The sequence below is a fragment of the Oncorhynchus kisutch genome, linkage group LG2 (genome assembly GCF_002021735.2).
Source record: "Oncorhynchus kisutch isolate 150728-3 linkage group LG2, Okis_V2, whole genome shotgun sequence".
Lineage (NCBI taxonomy): Eukaryota > Metazoa > Chordata > Actinopteri > Salmoniformes > Salmonidae > Oncorhynchus > Oncorhynchus kisutch.
Genome location: NC_034175.2, coordinates 36,209,432 through 36,234,838, shown reverse-complemented (window position 1 = coordinate 36,234,838; position 25,407 = coordinate 36,209,432). Strand labels below are relative to the sequence as shown.

Here is a 25,407-nt window from a genome sequence, read left to right as displayed (position 1 = left end):
CAGGCTTCGCCCCTTCCTCTTTGTTTTTCCCCTGAAAAGTGGATGCTTCCGTTTTCTGTCAACTCGGCTGAGGGTGCTTGCCCACTAACACAAGATGGTAGTGCCAGTGAGAATTGTCATGCACAGAGAAACAGCTGCGCTGATTGCGTTCTATCCAAGCGTAGCCTCCAGACAGTGAGACAGACCTGCACATTAAGCAACGCTTCGGACTTGTTTGTATAAGACACCATTTCGCCAATGTTATGTTGGAAGAACACTTGGCCCCTAAGCCCTTTATGGAGTGGCAACTTGCTTATGTGTTTGATAGTGATCACTCGAGTCTGCCACTGTTTTGGGTAAAATGAGAATTGAGACGATGCCTACTCGCATCCCAATTGCCAAAATGCAAAACCCATTCACGAATTGCGAGCATCTTGTGTCCTGTTTAGTAAACATGATTCGCTAGACAGTGTTTACATAGTGTAATAGATAGTGAGAACGTTTTAAAATACAAAATGGCACAGTTACTTTATTGTGGTACTTTTTTTATTATGTTTTAGATTAGTTTATTTGGTAAATATTTTCTTAACTCTTCTTGAACTGCACTGTTGGTTAAGGGTTTTAACGGTAAGGTCTACACCTGTTGTATTTGGCGCATGTGACAAAGTTTGATTTGATTTTGATTTGAACACACGTCGCCACTTGCCGGTGACTTGATAAGCGTATTTAGCTAACGTGGCCTGCCTGCTCAATGTGCCTGCTAGCTACTGCTAGCTATCTTCATTGACTAGAACCCCAGAATTTTCAAACCCAGAGACGCAACATTGCGATTCTTCAATCAACGGGACACTCAGTGGAACACTTGAGGCTATTATAGCTACTATAGTTAGGTACTTAGCTAACTGAGAGTCACCGGTATTTCCGCAATTCAATTGAACCTACATTATAGTATTTATGCAGTTGCATTCAAATACAGTATATCGTCTTTCCTTACTCAATCAATTGTGTATTACTCTATTTCAAGATAAGACAAAAATAAAACAAAAACAAATACCCAATATATTATTGAATTAGCAAACATAAGATGTTTCCCAGTACATTCCATCACTCGATATAGTATGAATCAACACCATAGAGGGATATTAGTTCCAACATTTTCAAATAATGAAATACAAGATATCTACTGTATGTTGACACTAATATCATCATACAAAACATGCATTATCCACATCAGAATGAGATGGATTGATATCTTATCCACCAATATGTTTGTGTTCATATTTGAATGTGAAATTGGAATGGTACAGGTTACAATTTTAAGATATTTTTGTGTCTTTAAAAAGGCAGTCACTAGTTTGTGTCAAAGATAACAATAAGCAATTGTAATATTTGTGTAATTATTCCCAATGCCCCACTCACTAGAAACAATGTCATCTTCAAAGGCTGTAGGTACATTCAATTGTCAACCAACATACAGTAAGTACAGAGTTGACGACTCAATTGTCTCTCTGAATAAGAGCATGTGCTCAATCCATAAAATGTAATGTAATATAAAAATATGCCCTGAAGTACAGTTGAAGAATGCAATTGATTGCAGACTAGGTAATGAATCCAGACTTGAGATCTGTGTTTGAGTGGAATCTGCTTGCAAATCTTCTATAAATATGAATAAATGTTCTATGCAAATGTCTGAAAAAGCACTGGGATCCTATTTCAAAATTTGGCCCATAATGGGTACTTGCACTGAGAGTGCAAAACAATGAGAATACCTTCCTAATATTTAGTCAGTTCCATATTCCATTTTCTTTTTCATTTAATTTGTTTTCAACACCCCCTGCAATTGAATAAATCAGTATATTAGTGTATGCATCATTCATTGTAGGGAGATATTACCTCTTTCGACAAATCATGCTTTATTGTGGGAAAGTACAAATCGTTTTATAGTTCTTTCTTATAATTAATTAGCAATTTCAATTTCTTTACAGTACATGGATGTTAACGCTCTTGTTGCATGCAGTAAAAAAAACTAACAGCAAATGATTATAGTCATTAAAATAATTTTTGTATTTAAAGACGTAGATCTTGTCAAATTATTGCTGAATTGTATTTTTAAGGTAACGCAGATCCGCATGCACAGAGACGTAGTCACGTACATGCACAAGCAAACACGTCAGGAAGTGTCATGAAGAAAATTAAGATCGTTACAAGGCATGATTACAAGGAGCTATGAAATGGCAACCCACTCAACTGACTGTACAGGTTAAATGAGCACCACATTAGACTTGCAATATGATATTGCATATAAAAGAAAGTCTAGTTCAAGTACTTGAAAGAACAGAAGCATACATTTTGCTTGTTAAAACCAAATTTCACACATACAACTCCAGCATATGGATTACAAACCATTTCCCAACCTGGACACCGTACTACGTACACCGTAGAGGTCTGTCATTTTTTATCATAGGTACACTTCAACTGTGAGAGACGGAATCTAAAACAAAAATCCAGAAAATCACATTGTATGATTTTTAAGTAATTAATTTGCATTTTATTGCATGACATAAGTATTTGATCACCGACCAACCAGTAAGAATTACCGCTCTCACAGACCTGTTAGTTTTTCTTTAAGAAGCCCTCCTGTTCTTCACTCATTACCTGTATTAACTGCACCTGTTTGAACTCGTTACCTGTATAAAAGACACCTGTCCACACACTCAATCAAACAGACTCCAACCTCTCCACAATGGCCAAGACCAGAGAGCTGTGTAAGGACATCAGGGATAAAATTGTAGACCTGCACAAGGCTGGGATGGGCTACAGGACAATAGGCAAGCAGCTTGGTGAGAAGGCAACAACTGTTGGTGCAATTATCAGAAAATGGAAGAAGTTCAAGATGATGGTCAATCACCCTCGGTCTGGGGCTCCATGCAAGATTTCACCTCGTGGGGCATCAATGATCATGAGGAAGGTGAGGGATCAGCCCAGAACTACACGGCAGGACCTGGTCAATGACCTGAAGAGAGCTGGGACCACAGTCTCAAAGAAAACCATTAGTAACACACTACGCCGTCATGGATTAAAATCCTGCATCGCACGCAAGGTCCCCCTGCACAAGCCAGCGCATGTCCAGGCCCGTCTGAAGTTTGCCAATGACCATCTGGATAATCCAGAGGAATGGGAGAAGGTAATGTGGTCTGATGAGACAAAAATAGAGCTTTTTGGTCTAAACTCCACTCGCCGTGTTTGGAGGAAGAAGAAGGATGAGTACAACCCCAAGAACAGCATCCCAACCGTGAAGCATGGAGGTGGAAACATAATTCTTTGGGGATGCTTTTCTGCAAAGGGGACAGGACGACTGCACCGTATTGAGGGGAGCTTGATTGGTGGAGTGCTGCAGAGATGGTTGTCCTTCTGGAAGATTCTCCCATCTCCACAGAGGAACTGGAGCTCTGTCAGAGTGACCATCGGGTTCTTGGTTAACTCCCTGACCAAAGACCTGGCATCTGAGCTCAATTTCAAGTCTCATAGAAAAGGGTCTGAATAATTATGTAAATAAGGTACTTCTGTTATTTATTTTTAATACATTTGCAAAAATGTTTTTAAAAAACTATTTGCTTTGTCATTATGCGGTATTGTGTGTGGATTGTTGAGGATTTAAAAAAAATCTAAATTAATAAATTATAGAATAAGGCAGTAACGTAACAAATTGTGGAAAAAGTCAAGGAGTCTGAATACTTTCCGTATGCACTGTACATGTAGGCTATTGCCTATTCAGAGGTGTATTCAGGGAGGTGGAACTCGCTGAATGGTGCAGATGGAAATATAATGAATTGAGCTGACACAATTCTATATTCTATCTGACAGACAATAGTTTCTGTTCCACATAAAACATTGATATCTGAACGTTCTGTAATGTTACATCCTCCTGAAAAGGCTCCGGGACAAAGGACAATACACCCATCAGTTGATAATGTACTTAAGTGAATGATTGACGAATTATGATTAAGGTATTTTGTGCGTGTAATACATTTCAAACGGGGTGTAAACACTTATCTGATATAATGGATAAATGGGTCATCATAATCCTTGACTGATGTGATTCCAGTATTTTAAGCATGATTACTAACAGACAGCATAACTATACACTGACCAAACTCAAACCTCTTTGTCTGAATGCATGCTTTCTGTGTGTTGCTACATAGTCCATCCTTCGTCATAATCATACATCCTTGACACACACACACACAATAATTTCCAAAAATAGTATCTCATGTTGCAAAAAACACATGATATAATGTTCAGTTAAAAGGGGATGACATTTTTTACAACATTATACTTGTGGTACAGCAGGATATTTTAGGAAACAATAATCTTTGAATGATTGTTGTTAAGTAGGCATTTTGGGTAAAATATATTAAAACGTGGGAACGGGTGGAGTTATCTTGATCTCAAGATGAAACCCTTCTGTTTTGTATATCGTATTCACCAAATAGTTTGCGAAAAGGACATTATTGCCTGCTTAAATGATCACCGTTCCATGAAAAAGGGCTTCGATTAACCTTGTCTTCAGGGTGAAAAGTCATAACCAAGAGGTGATTACCGCATCAAATGTGAAAAAATAACTGATACCATTCTTTTCAATGTTTGCCATAAAGCAGTTCCTCATTGTTCCGTCTCTGTGCCAAACTGAGTGGCCTCTCTATCACGTTTTGTGTGAATGGAATATGGAGGACGACAATGACCGAGAGACACTAGCAGGTCCCTCTAGTGGGAAGAAACTTGAAACCTGTTGCCCACCAGCTTCTTCTATGGCCCCCGTGTGGTGAAAAGTTGCCACCAGTGTCTAATTACGCACTAGCTTGCAATCCCCTGCTGCTTGAGAATATCGTAGACATCTTCCACTTGGCTTAGTCTCTCGAAGAATGGGATGAGATCTAGTAGCTCTGTGTCGGCCATGTCTTCGAACCAGGATGTTACGGGGACCTGAGTGTGTGAAAAGTTATAAACAAAGTAAAGTTTCAAAATAATGACACAGATCTATGTGTACCAGTGAGTTAGTTATATGCACACTACCAGTCAAAAGTTCTAGAACACCTACTCATTCAAGGGTTTTTCCTTTTTAAAATGTTTAAACTATTTTCTACATTGTACAATAATAGTAAAGACATCAAAACTATGAAATAGCACATATGGAATCATGTAGTAATCCAAAAAGTGTTAAACATATCAAAATATATTCTTCAAATAGCTACCCTTTGCCTTGATGACAGCTTTGCACACTCTTTGCATTCTCTCAACCAGCTTCACCTGGAATGCTTTTCCAACAATCTTCAAGGAGTTCTCACATATGCTGAGCACTTGTTGGCTACTTTTCCTTCACTCTGCGGTCCAACTCATCCCAAACCATCTCAAATTAAAACCCTTGAATGAGTAGGTGTTCGACAACTTTTGACAGGTAGTGTTATATGCAGAATTAAAATGAAATGATAAATAAAAAAGTTAATCTATTCATAAGAATGTGAAAATTCACATTCTTATGAATAGGTCATAGGTGAACAACTGGAAAAACATTTTTAGACAGACAATGCATTCTGAAAGCCGTAAATCTCGACCAGGAGAGGGGTGGAGACAAGCACAAGGACAAGTGAAACAGATCAGGGCGTGACAAGGCCACTCTAAAATGTGCACACAACACAATGTCAAAGATGTCTCAAGTTTTGAGGGAGCGTGAATTTGGCATGCTGGCTGCAGGAATGTCCACCAGAGCTGTTGCCAGAGAATTGATTGTTCGTTTCTCTACGATAAGCAGCCTACAACATCGTTTTAGAGAATTTGGCAGTACATCGAATCGGCCTCACGATCACATGTAACAGACCACATGTGACCACGCCAGCCCAGGACCTCCATATCCGGCTTCTTCACCTGCGGGATTGTCTGAGACCAGTCACCTGGATAGAAGATGACATTTCTGCACAAACTGTCAGAAACCGTCTCAGGCAAGCTCATCTGCATGCTAGCCGTACTCATCAGGGTCTTGACATGACTACAGTTCAACATGGTAACCGACTTCAGTGGGCAACTGCTCTCCTTCAATGGCCACTGGCCATTGTGCACTTCACAGAAGAAATCCGGTTTGAACTGTACCGAGGAGATGGCAGACAGCGTGTATGGCGTCGTGTGGGCGAGCGGTTTGCTGATGTCAACGTTGTGAACAGAGTGCCCCATGGTGGCGGTGGGGTTATAGTATGTGCCTGCAGAAGCTACGGACAATGAACACAATTTTATTTAAATCGATGGCAATTTGAGTGCCCAGAGATACTGTGATGAGATCCTGAGGCCCATTGTCGTGCCATTGATCCGCTGCCATCACCTCATGTTTCAGCATGATATAGCACAGCCCCATGTCGCAAGGATCTGTACACAATTCCTGGATGCCGAAAATGTCCCAGTTCTTCCATGGTCTGCATAATCAGACATGTCACCCATTGAGCATGTTTGGGATGCCCTGGATCTATGTGTATGACAGCATGTCCCAGTTCCTGCCAACATCCACCAACTTCTCACAGCCTTTGAAGAGGAGTGGGACAACATTCCACAGGCCACAATCAACAGCCTGATTAACTCTATGTGAAGGAGATGTGCCGCACTGTATAGGCAAATGGTGGTCACACCAGATACTGACTAATTTTCTGATCCACACCCCTACTTTTTTAAAGGTATCTGTGACCAAGAGATGCATATAAACTCAGCAAAAAAAGAAATGACCTCTCACTGTCAACTGTGTTTATTTTCAGCAAACTTAACATGTGTAAATATTTGTATGAACATAACAAGATTCAACAACTGAGACATAAACTGATCAATTTCTGCAGACATGTGACTAACATAAATGGAATAATGTGTCCCTGAACAAAGGGGGGGTCAAAATCAAAAGTAACAGTCAGTATCTGGTGTGGCCACCAGCTGCATTAAGTACTGCAGTGCATCTCCTCCTCATGGACTGCATCAGATTTGCCCGTTTTTGCTGTGAGATGTTACTCCACTCTTCCACCAAGGCACCTGCAAATTCCTGGACATGTCTGGGGGGAATGGCCCTAGCCCTCACCATTCGATCCAACTGCTAAATGGGAATGAGATCCGGGCTCTTTGATGGCATTGGCAGAACACTGACATTCCTGTCTTACAGAAAATCACGCACAGAACAGGCAGTATGGCTGGTTGTATTGTCATGCTGGAGGGTCATGTCAGGATGAGCCTGCAGGAAGGGTACCACATGAGAGAGGAGGATGTCTTCCCTGTAATGTACAGCGTTGAGATTGCCTGCAATGACAACAAGCTCAGTCCGATGATGCTGTGACAAACCGCCCCAGACCATGACGGACCCTCTACCTCCAAATTGATCCCGCTCCAGAGTACAGGCCTCATTCCTTTGACCGATAAACGCGAATCCGGCCAACACATCTGGTGAGACAAAACCCAGACTCATCAGTGAGGCGCACTTTTTGCCAGTCCTGTCTGATCCAGTGACGGTGGGTTTGTGCCCATAGGCAACATTGTCGCTGGTGATGTCTGGTGAGGACCTGCCTTACAACAGGCCTAAAAGCCCTCAGTCCATGCTCTCTCAACCTATTGAGGACAGTCTGCGCACTGATGGAGGGATTGTGTGTTCCTGGTGTAACTCGGGCAGTTGGTGTTGCCATCCTGTACCTGTCCCACAGGTCTGATGGTCAGATGTACTGATCCTGTGGAGGTGTTGTTACACATGGTCTGCCACTGCAAGGACGATCAGCTATCCATCCTGTCTCCCTGTAGCGCTGTCTTAGGTGTCTCACAGTACGGATATTGCAATTTATTCCCCTGGCCACATCTGCAGTCCTCATGCCTCCTTGCAGGATGCCTAAGGCATGTTCACGCAGATGAGCAGGGACCCTGGGCATCTTTCTTTTGGTGTTTTTCAGTCAGTAGAAAGGCCTCTTTAGTGTCCTAAGTTTTCATAACTGTGACCTTAATTGCCTACAGTCTGTAAGCTGTTAGTGTCTTAACGACTGTTCCACAGGTGCATGTTCATTCATTGTTTATTGGTTCATTGAACAAGCATGGGAAACAAATGGATTTTTTTGCTGAGTTTATGTATTCCCAGTCATGTGAAATCCATAGATTAGGGTGTAATGAATTTATTTCAATTGAGTGACTTCCTAAAGTAAACTGAAACTCAGTAAAATCTTTGAAATTGTTGCATGTTGCGCTTATATTTTTGTTAAGAGTACTTAACTATGGAAGCTGCAGATATTTTGCAGAGAGAACATCAGTTATACAGATATAAGATCTTAATTTGATAACTCTGTTGCAGGGGAACTTTCCTGCGATGCAAGACATTTTCAACTTGTATATTATTTGAGATTTAAAAAGGCTTTTGAAGTTCTTAATTTCCACTTTGACATTTGATTTTCACATTCGAAAAAGGTATCAGCCTTTACAAAAATGTAAATTAATTATAATCCACATTTCCGGTTGCTGCAGGATTATTTTGATATTAAGATGCAACATCTGTATCACACATGCTGTTCTGCAAATATATACTGAAAACAAAAAGTGTTCAGTGATAGTTGGAAAAGAAAAGTTGAAAATAAGCTAAAACTTCAAAAAGGACAACTATCACTAAAGACTTCTTTAAGTTTTAGGTTATTTTCAACTTCTCCAGGGGGTTATCGTTTCCTCCAAACTGTTTTACCATTTGTTTACCACAAGTTATGCAGCAATGTCCAACATATCTTGGCTAGCATGCTTGGAGAATGTTGGAATGTTAGTGGAAACAGATTGTATTAGTTAGCGGTGCATTGAAATGCAAGCGACCTAAACAACCCTAGCGGCCAAAACAACTATCACCATATATCAAAGCTTTCCTGTTTGGCAAAAGTATTTTGAATCAGTAGCTAGTTTGCGATAGTTTATGGAAATATTCAAAAAATATGCATAAAACAAAAACACATGAGCTAATGAAGGAACTGAGAATTTAACTGGGCTTCTTCTACAGAAATATAATGTACCTTTCACTTGATAGTAGGTAACTTGATAGTCGACTTTCCTGTCAGTGCTCGGTTATGGTGGTATCTATAGGAGAGCAGCTGCCTCTTCTTTAAAACCACTGTATGCTGTTTATCATTGCGTATTCTGCTTTGTTACAGGTTAATGTTTTTGAAAACATAATTGTGTTCATTATCAGATAAAGTTCTGGACGTCACTGGCAACGCGGATAACGCAATATTTCCTTCTGTTTATTTACAAAGCTCTCGTGTAGAAACTACCATACCACCTCACATCGCTCCTGACATTCAAGCCAGTATGAAATACCTTACTCGCTCTCAGGAATAGGTCATTCTTTAAATTTGTTTAGTTGCTACCAATTGAAGTAAAACAGCATTTAGTTTTTAAGCACCACATACACATGGAACAAATTTCAGAATAGTCTACAATTGGACACACTAGTGTCTTTTGGGAATTTCAGGACATCAGGAAATGACCTGTTCACAGAGGAATGTACATGTTTTTTATACTGTAATTGTATTTATCATGCTCCAGCTGTCACACCTGCTCCAGCCATATCCCATTGGGGCCTGAAGGCGCCGGGCTCCCCAGCATTACGCACTCCTGCCGCTATCATTACGCACACCTGGTTCACTCGTCACGCGCATCAGTGATCATTTGGACTCACCTAGACTCAATCACCTGTGTTATTTCTTCCCCTATATCTGTCTGTCCCCCAGCTCTGTTCCCAGCTTCCGCATTAACGTTCGTATGTCGTTTTGTTACCCGTGTGCTGACGCTGTTCCTGTCTTGTTCCTTGTCTGTTCCTCATTAAATGTTTGACTCCCCGTACCTGCTTGTCGACTCCAGCGTTGGTCCTTACACCCGCCTTTGATTGTAATAATTGTGTCACTAATTCCCTATTATGTACTTTGCATTTTTATGATGAATTATGTGAATCAGGGCTCCCTTGTAAAAGAGACATCTGTGTCAATAGGACTTTGAGGAATAAATAAAGTTTGAATAATAATAATAATAATTAGGTAACCCGTGATTTCTCATGCTTTTGAGAAACTGATCAAATCCATATCCTCTAACAGTGCTATATTCTCAAAGACATTCCATCAAGCCATGCTTGGAGGACACAACAACAACCTAGGGAATATGAAAGTAGTAAGTAAACACCCCTTTGAAGGATCCCTTTCAATGGCAATGCCATGGAACACACTTAAAGAGGAAATTACACTTTTTTTAGCACCTCAGATACCTCAGATACTACTGTTGTGCAGTTTTCCTTTATCTGCAATTGATTGAATTGAGAGCTTAGTATTATAGTATACAGGTAGATAGAAGTAGGAATGCCATACAGCATTATCAGGGTGGAAGATGTAGGAGGCTGGGGAGTTGTCTACAATGATGACTTTGTTGAGGTCCCTGCCCAGCCGACTCAGGTCTTTAACATAGTTTCCTTGGTGGAACACGCAGGACTCCCGGAAGAGACGGTGTCGGAAGGCACCCCATTTATCCAGCAGGTCGGAGACTGGATCGGCATACTGGCACAAAAGGAAAACACATACAACATCGTCCCTGATGTTATGTCACAGAAAGATGTGTGTGTGTGTGTGTGTGTGTACACATTTATTATGAAATATGTGTGTATGGATGAATAACAGATTAGAATGGCAGGGCAAAGTTTCTAAGAATTCAAAACATAACATGTCAAACATGTCACAGTCTTAAAGGGAAAGTTTAGTATTTTAGATGGCCCCATCACTTCCATTGATTTTTAGCTAGCGGTGACTAAAGTTAGCTGAAGCTTGTAGTGGCTGTTTAAAGAAAACCAAACCATGGATTACAGTTTCTCCTGGCCCATTGACTACTTTCAGGGTGAGGACCATCTGACATCAACGTTGTAAAATCACGAACTTCCCTTTAAGGCTAGTACTTGTTAGATCCTGTCAACCTTTAATTTAATAAAACCTTTAGATATGACAATCAGCATTTAGTTGAATGAATTCACCTTGGATAAACTGGCAGTGAACAGAACACACTCAAACAACTCCCCCATTCTTTTGAGATACTCATCCACATTGGGTCGCTTCAACACGTACACCTGAGGTAATAAAAACAAGACATGGAAATACTCTGGATTATTTACAAAAAGTTTACATATATTTGTTTTTGCCAAAGATGTTAATGCTTTAAACAACTTTTTTAAAATAGAAGATCTTAAATAGTTGTTGAGCGAGAAATGCGCCTACTCCCCCTCATCTGTGACTTTTGGCTACACCTTGCTTTGCGTGTCCAGCTTTGCTGCTATGGGATGCCAGATGATATTGAGGTTAATGGGATGGGACATAAAAAGATAGAGGGGAGAGACTGAAAGAGAGGTTAACACCGTTTTACAGCATATCAGACTTCTTTAGATATTAACAATCATAAATGCCACATATTACACTAAATGTCCATGTGGAATAGTCAATCAGGTACAGCTAGGGTTGCAAAGCTACTGGTAATTTTTCAAAGTTACCAGAATCATATTATTCATATATATGCACACTGAACAAAAATGTAAACGCAACAATTTCAATGATTTTACCCAGTTACAGTTCATATAAGGAAAACAGTCAATTCAAATAAATGCATGAGGCCCTAATCTATGGATTCCACACTACTGGGCAGAGGCGCAGCCATGGGTGGACCTGGGAGGGCAAAGGCCCACCCACTGGGGAGCCAGGCCCAGCCAATCAGACAGTTTTTCCCCACAAAAGGCCTTTATTATAGAGAGAAATACTCCTCAGTTTCATCAGCTATCTGGGTGGCTGGGCTCAGACGATCCTGCATGTGAAGAAGCCGGATGTGGAGGTCCTGGGCTGTCGTGGCTACACATGGTCTGCGGTTGTGAGGCCGGTTGGACGTACTGCCAAATTCTCTAAAACGACGTTGGAGGCAGCTTACGGCAGAGAAATGAACATTTAATTCTCTGGCAACAGCTGTGGTGGACATTCCTGCATTCTACAGGCCAATTGCACGCTCCTTCAAAACTTGAGACATCTGTGGCATTGTGTTGTGTGACAAAACTGCACATTTTAGTGGCCTTTTATTGTCCTCAACACAAGGTGCACCTGTGTAATGACCATGCTGTTAATCAGCTTCTTGATATGCCACACGTGTCAGGTGGATGGATTATCTTGACAAAAGGGGATTTGATCCCTAACAGGGATGTAAACAAATTTGTGCAAAACATTTTAGAAAAATACACTTTTTGTGCATATGGAACCTTTGTGATCTTTTATTTCAGCTCATGAAACATGGGACTGACACTTGACATGTTGCGTTTATATTTTTGCTCTGTATGGTATTCATTTTTTATATCGGTCCATATTGTCCATGATTTTCTAGTGGATAAAGCATATGGTTCAAGAAAAAACAACCTAATTAATGAAAAAAAGCATCTTATCAACAATGGCATTATTTTCAATTAATTCAGCAACTTTTCAAACGTTTTTTCACAAATGCCACCAACACATTGACAACAATGACATATTGGCATAGGAAAAGAAAAAATAAGTGTATTAATAAAAAAATAAAGGATATTTCATGCTGAAACCCTCATATTGAACACAAATGGTATCACTAAGTGCATTTTTTTATATCAGGAATGGGCAACTTAGCAGCCCGACCCTCGGATCAATTTCCATCCCTCAGATCAATTTACATTCAATCAGGGTCTCAACTTAATGCTGCGAGGTAGAATAGTAGAATACACAAGGTTCGAAATTTGGTTGTGCATAAAAACAGTTTCTCTTGTTACTGATGAGTCACTGATATTCACTCAATTAGCCCATTTCAGCTAACATTTTTAGATTGGTAAATTAGTCTAGTGGCCAGCTTTCTAAACTAATAGTAATTAAGGTCGAATTAGAGTTCAGATTTGTTGTGGCCCCAACCCCCATCAAAGTTGGCTATCCCTGGTTTATAATAAGCATAATGCTTTACAGCTTTGTAATACTTTTTTTGATCATCTTATTTGATTATTTTATATATTTTACATGTGATAAAGCCCCACAGAGGGCCATAGATAATTACAGACACCTGTGATAATCTGAAGTACCCAAAAGGTCACCAGTAATCTTGTAAAATTTCCTCAAATCCTTCAAAAGTTTACAGTATTATACCCAACCTTTGCAACTCTAGGTGCAGCCTATTATCTGTATATGGAAAGTTATGCCTGTCAATATAGAACTTTCACTCAATTTCGGCTCACATCCATTTCTCAAAAGAACATGACGCTATCGGCCTTGTTCCTGAACCAAGTCATCCCGAATAGGCTGTGCCCACTTAAACAAGCCTATCCTGGATTACTTGAAACAGACCCAGGCCTGGGGTATAAAACAGGAGTGTTCTTCTGTCTTCTGTCTGGAGTTAGCCTTTAAACTAGGAAAAACTACAGCAGTTCCTGCAATCGCCGATGTGATCTCATATGGACTGGGCAGAATCTGCGCTAGGGACTGAGATTGATGGGCCCAGTGATTTAAGAAGCCAAACATACTTCCTTGTTTCATCAGCCCACAGAAATAGCCACCTGCTGCTAGGATCCGTCAACAGAGAAGGCCAAAGCTCTGTCAGATAGCTAGCCTAGCGCACCGGCGCTACAGCACAAACAGAGTCACCGAGTAAACAGTGGTGGATAAAAGGTTTGAACTAATTAAACACTTTCAAAATGAAGGAGAGGCATTCCAACATAGCGTGGATATCATGGAGATTAGATTCTAGAATTTTATTTGAGGTCATGGCCACATTACTGCTCCTTTCATTGTGGCGCTATGAAGGAGAGAACCTGTGAAAAAGGCTAAGAATTGAAACTGAAAACAGTCGCACTTACCTGGTGAACTGTTCCATCAATTTCCACTGGAATGATAAAATCAGCATTTTTCACAGGCTGTTGGAAGCAAGAAGATTCCATTTAAGAAACAAGTACGGAACAGTGTTTGAATTAAGACATTAAACATGTGCTTTACAAGCTTGTACAGAACACATTAACTCTAGTTTGTGTTTTTTTTTAATGTTAAAAAAATATGTTTGAATTAAATGTGCTTTACAAGCTTGTAAAGACTGTAAAGCAAAAATAAAATGCTCACCATCAGCAACTTCATAAATAACAGTATGTAAGTAATATGTTTCCATTCAAGACACTGAAATATAATGTATTTGACAACACCAATAAAAGTGTGATTTATTTAGATGGGTCTTCTATACCTAAAACAAGTCTCTCAAATGTTAGGTTAGTCACGAGTACGTGCTATGCAGGACACCATGACCTAAATTCATAGTCTATTCATAGTCTATGAAGTAATGTTGAGCCGAGCATAACATGCATTACATACATTATATACGTATACAGTGCCTTCAGAAAGTATTAACAACCCTTGACTTTTTCCACATTTTGTTGTGTTAAATTAATTCAATTTAGATATTTTTTGTCACTGGCCTACACACAATACCCTATAATGTCAAAGTGGAATTACAAATTAAGCTGAAATGTCTTGAGTCAATAAGTATTCAACCCCTTCGTTACGGCAAACATAAATAAGTTCAGGAGTACAAATGTGCTTAGCAAATCACATAATAAGTTGCAATATTTGTGTTTAACATGATTTTTGAATGACCTCATCTCTGAACCTCACACATCTGTAAGGTCAATCAGTCGAGCAGTGAATTTCAAACACAGATTCAACCACAAAGACCAGAGAGGTTTTCCTATGCCTCACAAAGAAAGGCATATATTGGTAGATGGGTAAAAAAAAAGAAGCTGACATTTAACATCCCTTTGAGCAAGGTGAAGTTATTAATTACACTTTGGATTTTGTGTCATTGCACCCAGTCACTAAAACGATCCAGACGTCCTTCCTAACTCATTCCTAACCATGAGGCCAAAGTTGACGTTAAAACAGTTACAGAGTTGAATGGCGGTGATAGGGGAAAACGGAAGATGGATCAACAACATTGTAGCTACTCCACAATGCTAACATAATTGACAGAGTGAAAAAGAAGCCTGTACAGAATAAAAATATATACAGTACCAGTCAAAAGTTTGGACACACCTACTCATTCAAGGGATTTCTTTTATTTGTGACTCACCACCAGGATTCGGTCTTATGTAGCAAAATGTGAAATGGTGTTTTTTTACAATGGATAAAAGAAGAGCCTCAGAGCTACAAAATGGTATATCATACACTGCATTTGAGGAACAATGGGAACATAAATATGCTTTGAAAAGTTGATCAACTTGTAAACTCACTTTTGAGAAAATCACCTATGAATGATGTGGTATCTAGTGAAGAGCTATTCTTTGTCTACACCCATTCAGCATCATTCACACCCTCTTAAGCTTTAGCCCCTCCCATCTTGTTTTCGCTCTCAGAGCACACACTTGATGCTCTGGCCGATGATTTGTTTACGTTTGGATAACATGAAAACAGCCTAATCAGCTTTGCTGGCAACAATTTAATTATGCTTTTTTGCAGATGTTTAATGACACCGGCCATATTCAACGGATGTTGTACAGATGTCACTAAACGTTAGCTAACGAGTCAGCCAGCTAAGGTTAGTTAGTTAAACAACAATGAACAAAGTGCCAACACTGCAAACTAGAAAAGCAAACAGCTCTGGGAAACAAATAATAACATGCCAACACCGCTAACTACAAAAGCAAACAGCTCTGGGAAACGAATAATAACCTCCACTAAGGAGCTTGCCAGCTAACTTTAGCTAGCTAACAGTACACTTCAACAATGAACCTAGCTAGGTAAACAACATTTAAGATCACACACGTCACATAACGTTAGCTAACGAGCCAGCCAGCTAACTGCTAGTTAAACAACAATGAACAAAGTGGCAACAATGCCACAGTGCTGTGAGCTAACTAGCCAGGTCCAATGTTAGCTAGCTAACATTAGACTCTAACTAGAAAAGCAAACGGCTCTGGGAAACAAATAACAACGTCAGCTAGGGAGCCAGCCAGCTAATATTAGCTAGCTAACAGTACACTTTAACTTGAAAATAAACCACTTTGTCAAAATTAGAAATGAGTAATGAATGAAAATGCAGCTAGCTAATGCTAGACTATCTTACCTGCATACATCAACATGCATCATGGAAGCATCTCCCTGTCAGGGATGCCATACCACGGTTGCCCTTAGTTTGAAGATGTAACCCTGAGACAGGTGTTTTCTCAATCTCTTTAGCTATCATACTCTAATTCCACTGATTTCAAAACTTGATCATCCTGAAAATGGAAAGCAATACTTATGCAGCTCCACTAAACAATACATTTAGAAAAAAGCCGCGTTCAACAGGATTACCAACACAGACTGACAAGCTCAAATAGACAGACACCTTCAATGTGGTAGAACAATTCGAACTCCTCTCTCGGCATGTCCAGACCACTTATTATTTCAGCCAATCATGGCTAGTTGGAAGGATGCTGATTTTTCTGTGGCTTAACCAACAAGGCTCGTAATTTAATAATTTGATTCGTATGTACAGATGGCAAACAAGTTTGTTATTAAGGCACATGAAAGGTCATATGTTCGAGAAGGCATTTCTGCCCCAAAAAACGCATTTTGATAAAAAAAAATTTTTTTACATTCAAACGGCTCTCCTGTGAAGTCTTAACTTGCGACATACGCCTAGTTTCCTGAATCAGGTCACAGAAGATAGCCCTACAGGCAAGAACAGATTGAATAATCAAAGGGAAATGACAGTCCATCATTACTAAAAGACATGAAGATCAGTCAATCTGGAAAATGTCAAGAACTTTGAAAGTTTCTTCAATTGCAGTTGCAAAAACCATCAAGCGCTATGATGAAACTGGCTCTTATGAGGACCGCTACAGGAAAGGAAAACCCAGAGTTACCTCTGCTGCAGAGAATAAGTTCATTAGTTATTAGCCGCAGAAATTGCAGCCCCAAAAAATGCTTAACAGATTTCAATTAACAGACACATCTCAACATCTCAACATCAACTGTTCAGGGGCCTCCACTACTCACTCCCTCTGCACCTGGTTCCAGTGGGATTCGCCTCACCCTCCCCGGGGAGTACGATGGGGTGGCTACCCGCTGCCAGGGTTTCCTGTTGCAGTTGGAGTTATACCTGGCAACCGTCCACCCGGCTCAGAGACTGTGTGAAATAAGGCTTTCATGGTCAAATTGCTGCAAAGAAACCACTTCTAAAGGGCAACAATAATAAGAGAATTGCTTGGTCCAAGAAACACAAGCAATGGACATTAGACCAGTTAGAAATCTGTCCTTTTGTCTGATGAGTCCAAATTTGAGATTTTTGGTTCCAACCACCGTGTCTTTGTGAGACGCGGTGTGGGTGAATGGATGATCTCCGCATGCGTGGTTCCCACCGTGAAGCATGGAGGAGAAGGTGTGATGGTGTGTGGGTGCTTTGCTTGTGACACTGATTTATTTTGAATTCAAGGCACACTTAACCAGCATGGCTACCTGTCACGACTTCTGCCGAAGTCGGTTCCTCTCCTTGTTCCGGCGGTGTTCGGGGGTCGACGTCACCGGTCTTCTAGCCATCGCCAATCAATTTGTCATTTTCCATTTGTCTTGTCTTGTTTTCCCACACACCTTGTTTTCATTCCCTCATTACGTGTTGTGTATTTAACTCTCTGTTCCCCCTATGTCTTTGTGTGGTATTGTTTGGGGTGCTTGTGCACATGTTGACTGGTGCGTGTTGGGTTTTGTACCCAAGTTGTTATTTACTTGATGCCGTTGGTTTTGGAATTAAACTGCTCCGGCTATTACCTAGTCCTGACTTCTGACTGCCACCAGTTACGCGTCTGACTTCCCTTCCACCAGTTACGCAGCCCTTACAGAATACCACACCCCTGAATATGGAGTCAGCAGGAGCAGATGCCCCTGGTATGGAGATCGAGGAGCGCGTCCAGGAACACACAGCGATGCTCCACCATCTCGACGCCACCATGGACCACGTCGTCCAACTATGGACCTTTGGGGGAGACGGAGAGTTCATCCAGTATCTCCACCAGCACAACAGGGGCCTCCACTACTCACTCCCTCTGCACCTGGTTCCAGTGGGATTCGCCTCACCCTCCCCGGGGAGTACGATGGGGTGGCTATCCGCTGCCAGGGTTTCCTGTTGCAGTTGGAGTTATAACTGGCAACCGTCCACCCGGCTCCTTCGGGCCGTGAGAGCGTGTCCGCCCTCGTCTCATGCCTATCGGGGAAAGCGCTGGAGTGGGCCAACGCCGTGTGGGTGGAAGGAGATGCGGTGCTGGACCACTTTGAGGAGTTCACCCGTCGTTTCCGGGCGGTCTTCGCCCATCCACCCGAGGGCAGAGCGGTAGGTGAACGTCTTTTCCACCTGCGGCAGGGGACGAGGAGTGCACAGGAGTTCGCTTTGGACTTTCGGACACTGGCCTCCGGAGTGGGATGGAACGACAGGGCCCTGATCGACCACTATCGCTGCAGTTTGCGCGAGGACGTCCGTCGAGAGTTTGCTTGCAGGGACACCACCCTCATCTTCGACCAGCTGGTGGACCTGTCCATTCGGCTGGATAACCTGCTGGCTACCCGCGGACATCCAGATCGGCAACCCAGCAACACCGCTCCGATGCCCATGGAGTTGGGAGGTGCTGCGCTCAGGGAGACCGGAGGAGGTCTCGTGCACCATCTGTGGCCGCAGAGGTCACACTGCCGGTCGTTGCCGGGTTGGTTCCTCTGGGGGTCGAGGCAACAGGCAAGGCACTCTGGCGTCACCCCAGGTGAGAAGGCACCATTCTCACACAGAGCCCTCTGTTGCACACATGTTTTTGTATGTTACTTTCCCGCATTCCCAGCATAAGGCGCTCGTCGATTCAGGCGCTGCTGGGAATTTTATCATTTGCCCATAGTTTAGGGATCCCCATCATTCCTGTAGCTATGCCATTCCCAGTTCACGCCTTAGATAGTCAACCATTAGGGTCAGGGTTGTGTCTGGAGTTAGCCAGGGTTGATTAGGCCACCGCTCCTCTGGGCATGGTGATGCAGGGGGGGGGGGGTCACACGGAGAGAATCAGTCTCTTTCTCATTGACTCTCCTCCGTTTCCCATGGTGCTAGGCCTACCCTGGTTAGCTTGTCATAACCCCACTGTTTCATGGCAATGGAGGGCTCTCGGGGTGGTCGCGAGAGTGCTCGGAGAGGTGTTTAGGAGTTTCCGTAGGTGCTACTATGGTGGAAAGTCCAGACCAGGTCTCTACCGTGCGCATTCCCACCGAATATGCCGATTTGGCTCTCACTTTCTCCAAAAAGAAGGCGACTCAATTACCACCCCAACCACGGTGCACTTCCCAGGAGTCACGTGTATCCTCTGTCACAGGCGTAGACGGTGGCTATGGAAACATATGTCTCTGAATCCCTGCATCAAGGCTACATTCGGTCCTCCACTTCCCCCACCTCCTCGAGTTTCTTTTTTGTGAAGAAGGAGGGAGGTCTGCACCCGTGTATTGACTATCGAGGCCTTAATCAGATAACTGTGAGGTACAGTTACCCACTACCTCTTATCGCCATGGCGATTGAGTCAATGCATGGGGCGAGCTTCTTCACCAAACTTGTTCTCAGGAGTGCTTACAACCTGGTGCGTATCTGGGAGGGAGACGAGTGGAAGATGGCATTCAGTATGACCTCAGGGCATTATGAGTACCTCGTCATGCTGTACGGGTTGATGAATGCTCCATCAGTCTTCCAAACCGTTGCAGACGAGATTTTCAGGGACTTGCACGGGCAGGGTGTAGTGGTGTATATTGATGACATTCTGATATACTCCGCTACACGCACCGAGCATGTGTCCCTGGTGCGCAAGGTGCTTGGTCGACTGTTGGAGCATGACCTTTACGCCAAGGCTGAGAAATATCTGTTCTTCCAACAGTCAGTCTTCTTCCTAGGGTAACGCACCTCATGGGTGGAGATGGAGAGTGACCGCATCTCAGCCGTGCGTAATTGGCCGACTCCCTCCACCGTAAAGGAGGTGCAGCGGTTTCTAGGGTTTGCCAATTACTTCCGGAGGTTGATCCGGGGTTTTGGTCAGGTAGCGGCACCCATTACCTCACTGCTGAAGGGGGGACCGGTATGTTTGCAGTGGTCGGCTGAGGCGGACAGGGCCTTTGGTCACCTGAGGGCTCTGTTTACCTCGGCTCACGTGCTGGCCAATCCAGATCCCTCTTTGGCATTCATAGTGGAGTTGGACGCGTCCGAGGCTGGGATAGGAGCCGTGCTCTCTCAGCGCTCGGGTACGCCACCGCAGCTCCGCCCCTGTGCTTTCCTTTCGAGGAAGCTCAGCCCGGCGGAGCGAAACTATGACGTGGGGGACCGGGAGCTGTTAGCTGTCGTCAAGGCTTTGAAGGCGTGGAGACATTGGCTTGAGGGGGCTAAACACCCTTTTCGCATCTGGACTGACCACCGCAATCTGGAATATATCCGGGCGGCGAAGAGACTGAACCCTCACCAGGCAAGGTGGGCCATGTTTTTCACCGGTTTTGTTTTCACCCTTTCTTACAGACCAGGTTCCCAGAACGTGAAGGCAGATGCACTGTCCCGGGTGTATGACACAGATGAGCGGCCCATGGATCCCACCCCCATACTCCTGGCCTCCTGCCTGGTGGCGCCGGTAGTGTGGGAGCTGGACACGGACATTGAGCAGGCGTTGCGTGCAGAACCCTCTCCCCTCCAGTGTCCCGCTGGGTGTCTGTATGTTTCGTCTGCTGTCCGTGACCGGCTGATCTATTGGGCCCACACATCACCCTCCTCTGGTCATCCAGGCATCGGTCAGACGGTGTGCTGTCTGGGTGGGAAGTACTGGTGGCCCACTTGGTTAAGGACGTGAAAGTTTGTTTCCTCCTGCCCTGAGGTAAGCTACATCCCTTACCCGTTTCACAGCGGCCATGGTCACACCTGTCGATGAATTTCCTGACCCATGTCCCCCCATCACAGGGAAACACCACGATCCTGTTTGTTGTGGATCGTTTCTCTAAGTCCTGCCGTCTCCTCCCGCTGCCCGGTCTCCCTACGGCCCTACAGACTGCGGAGGCCTTGTTTACACACGTCTTCCGGCACTCCGGGGTGCCTGAGGACATAGTATCTGATCAGGATCCCCAATTCACTTCTAGGGTCTGGAAGAGTAACGGACAAGTGGAGAGAGTAAACCAGGAAGTGGCCCAGTACCCGCTCCATCACTCCTTCACTAACCTCTCCCCCTTCCAGTGCGTACTGGGGTATCAGCCGGTTCTGGTGCCAGAAAGCCGGCGTAGACCGTCACCACAGTGAGGCCCCGGTGTTCGCACCGGGTGACCGGGTTTGGCTCTCGACCCGAAACCTGCCGCTCCGCCTGCCCTGCCGGAAGCTGGGTCCGTGGTTTGTGGGGCCATTTAAAGTCCTGAGGAGACTGAACGAGGTGAGTTACAGGTTATAGCTTCCCCCCGATTACCGTATTAAACCCTCGTTCCATGTGTCTCTCCTCAGGCTGGTGTGGCTGGCCCGCTCCAGGAGTCTGAGGTGCGGGAGGTTCCTCCGCCCCCTCTGGACATCGAGGGGGCCCCGGCCTACTCTGTTAATTCCATACTGGATTCGAGGCGTTGGGCCTTCAGTACCTCGTGGACTGGGAGGGGTATGGTCCGGAGGAGAGATGTAAGTGCTTGTGCACATGTTGACTGGTGCGCGTCGGGTTTTGTACCCCATTTGTTATTTTCTTAATGTCGTTGGTTTTGGAATTAAACTGCTCCGGCTATTACCTAGTTCTGCTCTCCTGCGTCTGACTTCCCTGCCACCAGTTACACACCCCTTACACTACCACAGAATTCTGCATCAATATACCATCCCATCTGGTTTGTGCTTAGTGGGACTATCATTTGTTTTTCAACAGGACAATAACCCAACACACTTCCAGGCTGTGCAAGGGCTATTTCACCAAGAAGGAGAGTGACAGAGTGCTGCATCAGGTGACCTGGCATCCACAATCACCCTACCTCAACCCAATTGAGTTGGAAGGAGATGAGTTGGACCGCAGAGTGAAGGAAAAGCAGCCAACAGGTGCTCAGCGTATGTGGGAACTCCTTCAAGACTGTTCAAGTGAAGCTGGTTGAGAGAATGCCAAGAGTGTGCAAAGTTGTCATCAAATGTCTAGAAACATGTTTTCACTGTCAATATGGGGCATTACTGTGTGTCGATGGGTGAGAGAAAAACATATTTTTAATCAATTTTGTATTCAGGATGTAAGACAACAAAATGTGGAATAAGTCAAGGGGTATGAATACTTTCTGAAGGCACTGTATATGCATGGGTTTTCTTAAATACATATGTGACTAGTTCGAATGCTTTCAAGGTTTTACTTGACAATTTTTGACTGCATGCCACGTCTGACACCAAGTCAGAATTTGATGCCAGCAAATTTTGGAGAGACACATTCTTTTGCTCTGTGGAAGATCTTCCAGCACACCAGACGTGTTCACATCACTAGCTACCCCATGATAATTGGTTCACATGCATAGATAGCAAAATCATTTCAAATCCATTTAACATATGTCAGTGATTCCACCACTAACATGACCGTAGTAGCCACCCAGACATCCTTGTCAGTGAGCACAGGTTTGATGCCAATCTCAAGTCACTCGTAAATAAAACACAGAGACACATTTTTAAAACTACTCTGTAACATGTCATTAAAGAGTATTGAAAATCAAGTTTTCGACTTTGCATTGGTAGTCTAGTTGAATACATACACCCAAATGTACAGTATTACTCTAAAATCAAAGTTGCCATATTATGGAAGCAAACAAGCCAACTTAAGTTAGAATAGGACAAACTGTATATCTCTCAGAGAATAGGACATGAAATATATATCTCTGAGAACAAACATCTTTCATTTACTATACGTACCCCTCCATTACCATTTTGGACAACCAATCCCATTAAAAACACACTACACCTTGTACACCGCCTTCAATAAAATGCTGCCACTTTCATTGACAGTTTAAACCTGTGGCCTATCTTATGACATTCTTTGGGACAGACTGATTAGATGGCCAAGACCACCTGTCGTAGGGAAGAGCACATTATACCCATTATGCAGCCAATCGTGGATATACCGAGTAGCATAGATAAGAATACTCGCTAGAAGCGAGTTTAATGGTAACTGCGGTTGATTACAAAAATAAACATTAATTAACATCAATTAACATTCCAAATAAATCTGATCACTGTAACGTCTGCTTCCAACTCACACTCTCAAACTCAGATCCCCTGAACGCAGCCCACTTTCCAGCTCACACTCTCAAACACATAGGTCCCCGGAAAGCAGTTCACTTCCCAGCTCACATTTTCAAACACATAGATGCCCTGAACGCAGCTCACTCTCCAGATCCCAATCACCTGAATTATCATCACCTGTTCACACAGCTGTATGTCATTTACACACTATTTAGTTCAGTTCATTGCACCCCATCTTTGTGAGGTATTGTTTGGTTTTGTCCACATTCTATTCAGAGCTGCTTTACTAATTAGTATAAAAGAGAGAGTGGATCAATCAAGTATTCTCTGTTAGCGTTTGTCCTCAAAGAGCGGGACATTCACGTCAGCTTACCTTGAATGAACTGTGCACTAATGTTTCATCCAAATCAATCACCACACAGATCTTCCCTGAGTCTTTTGACTTGATTTGAGGTAGCAGAGGTTTTGCCGGGACCTGAAAACAAATAGTTAGATGTTAGGTCAATGAACAGCCAAATGATGCCATCATATTCATTGATGCAAATTGGAATATTTTGATAAGTTTGTGCCAATCAAGACAACACTGTGGCATGATGCAAAAACACATTAAATAGTGTGTGTGTGTGGGTCATGAATTAAACTGATGATTAATAACATTGCCTCATGAATTTGTAGTGAGAAAACACACTGGTAAAACGTTTGCTTGTGAGTTTGAGATAATTGAATTATAGAAGAGCATGCCCATAAAGGGGCATAAGAAAGCTATTTCCCAACAGCTGGTGTTCAGTTGATGGAAAAGTAAATATCAATGTGACTATGGACTGTCATGGGTCTGTGGACTGACTATGAGCTAACCATTCCCTTATCAAGTGGTCAATTTTTATATAACATTTATATAACAAATTCTTATTTACAATGACGGTTTACCAAAAAGCAAAAGGCCTCCTGTGGGGACGGAGACTGGGATTAATAAAATATAAATAAAAATATGAATATAGGACAAAACACACATCACGACAAGAGAGCCAACACTACATAAAGAAAGACCTAAAGACAACAACATAGCAAGGCAGCAACACTGTGAAACCGACTCTACTAGCAAGAGGAAATGTGATGACCAAATAAGCATCCTATAAAACACTGTGCAATTGAAATGTATTTTCCCCAGCAGAGTAAATAACCAGGTCAGGAGGAGAGTAGATCGTATCTTTTATAGTTTGACAGAAATACCATCTGCTGTGCAAAGCAATAAGAATCTTATGTGCAGCCATATCCTACTCTATTTTAGTTCTGTTGTCACAAATTTGATCCAAAGCCAACACATCCAAAGCGAACACAGAATGAACAATATGTAAAAAATAGGCCTAATACTTAGACAAACACATTTCACTCTTTTCTCTGGCAAATTTCAGTTTGTTGTCACTTCATGCGAAACGTTCATATTCCACACTTCTGAAATTTGAAAGCGGAGCGTTGATCAAGTTAAGTGCGTTTCACAGCTAGTCCAGCGGATTTCAAGCACGATGCAAAGACCTTGTAATACCTGTTCTCTAGGCGGGACGCAGTACTCGCATTCACAGGACTCAAAGGACTCATCGTCACTCAGCTCCTCCTCAGACTCCTCACTTAGTTGTTCAGAGGCCACAATCTTAAAAAATTCATGCAACTGCATTTTCTCATCCAGCTGACTTTGTTCAGAGGGCTCTGTTTGTTCGGCGTGATGTGCAAGTGGCTCGCGGTCTTTGGAGTCTTTACTAAGTTCAGCACCATCAAGAGGGAGGCTTGTTTTCTCAGACATCTGCTCTGAAAGGTCCTCTGACTCTGGGTGTTGGAGATGCTCTGAGACACCATTGTGTTCCTCCCAGTTCTGAGACAGATATGGTGTGTTTAGCTGCTCACACAATTCAGATGACTTGCTTCGCTCATCTATCTCTTCGGAAGAGGTTGTGGAGGAATCCGTTTGATCCCCATTGAATTCAATACCATCAGGCATAGCTGGTTTGCTTCCTTCAGTGCATAATGCGGTGTCTTTGGTTATAACCTCAAACGATTCAGGGGATTCATTCTCCTCAGCACATGGAGCACCATTCTTTCTCTCTTCAGTGCAGACTTCACCTTTCAAATGTGTCT

The 25,407-nt window shown here is 42.9% G+C and overlaps 1 pseudogene; it reads right to left on the bottom strand.

The window, feature by feature from the left end:
• Positions 1-3,639: 3,639 nt before the first annotated feature.
• Positions 3,640-25,407, bottom strand: part of LOC109904082 (carboxy-terminal domain RNA polymerase II polypeptide A small phosphatase 1-like) — a 67,315-nt pseudogene continuing 45,547 nt past the window's right edge.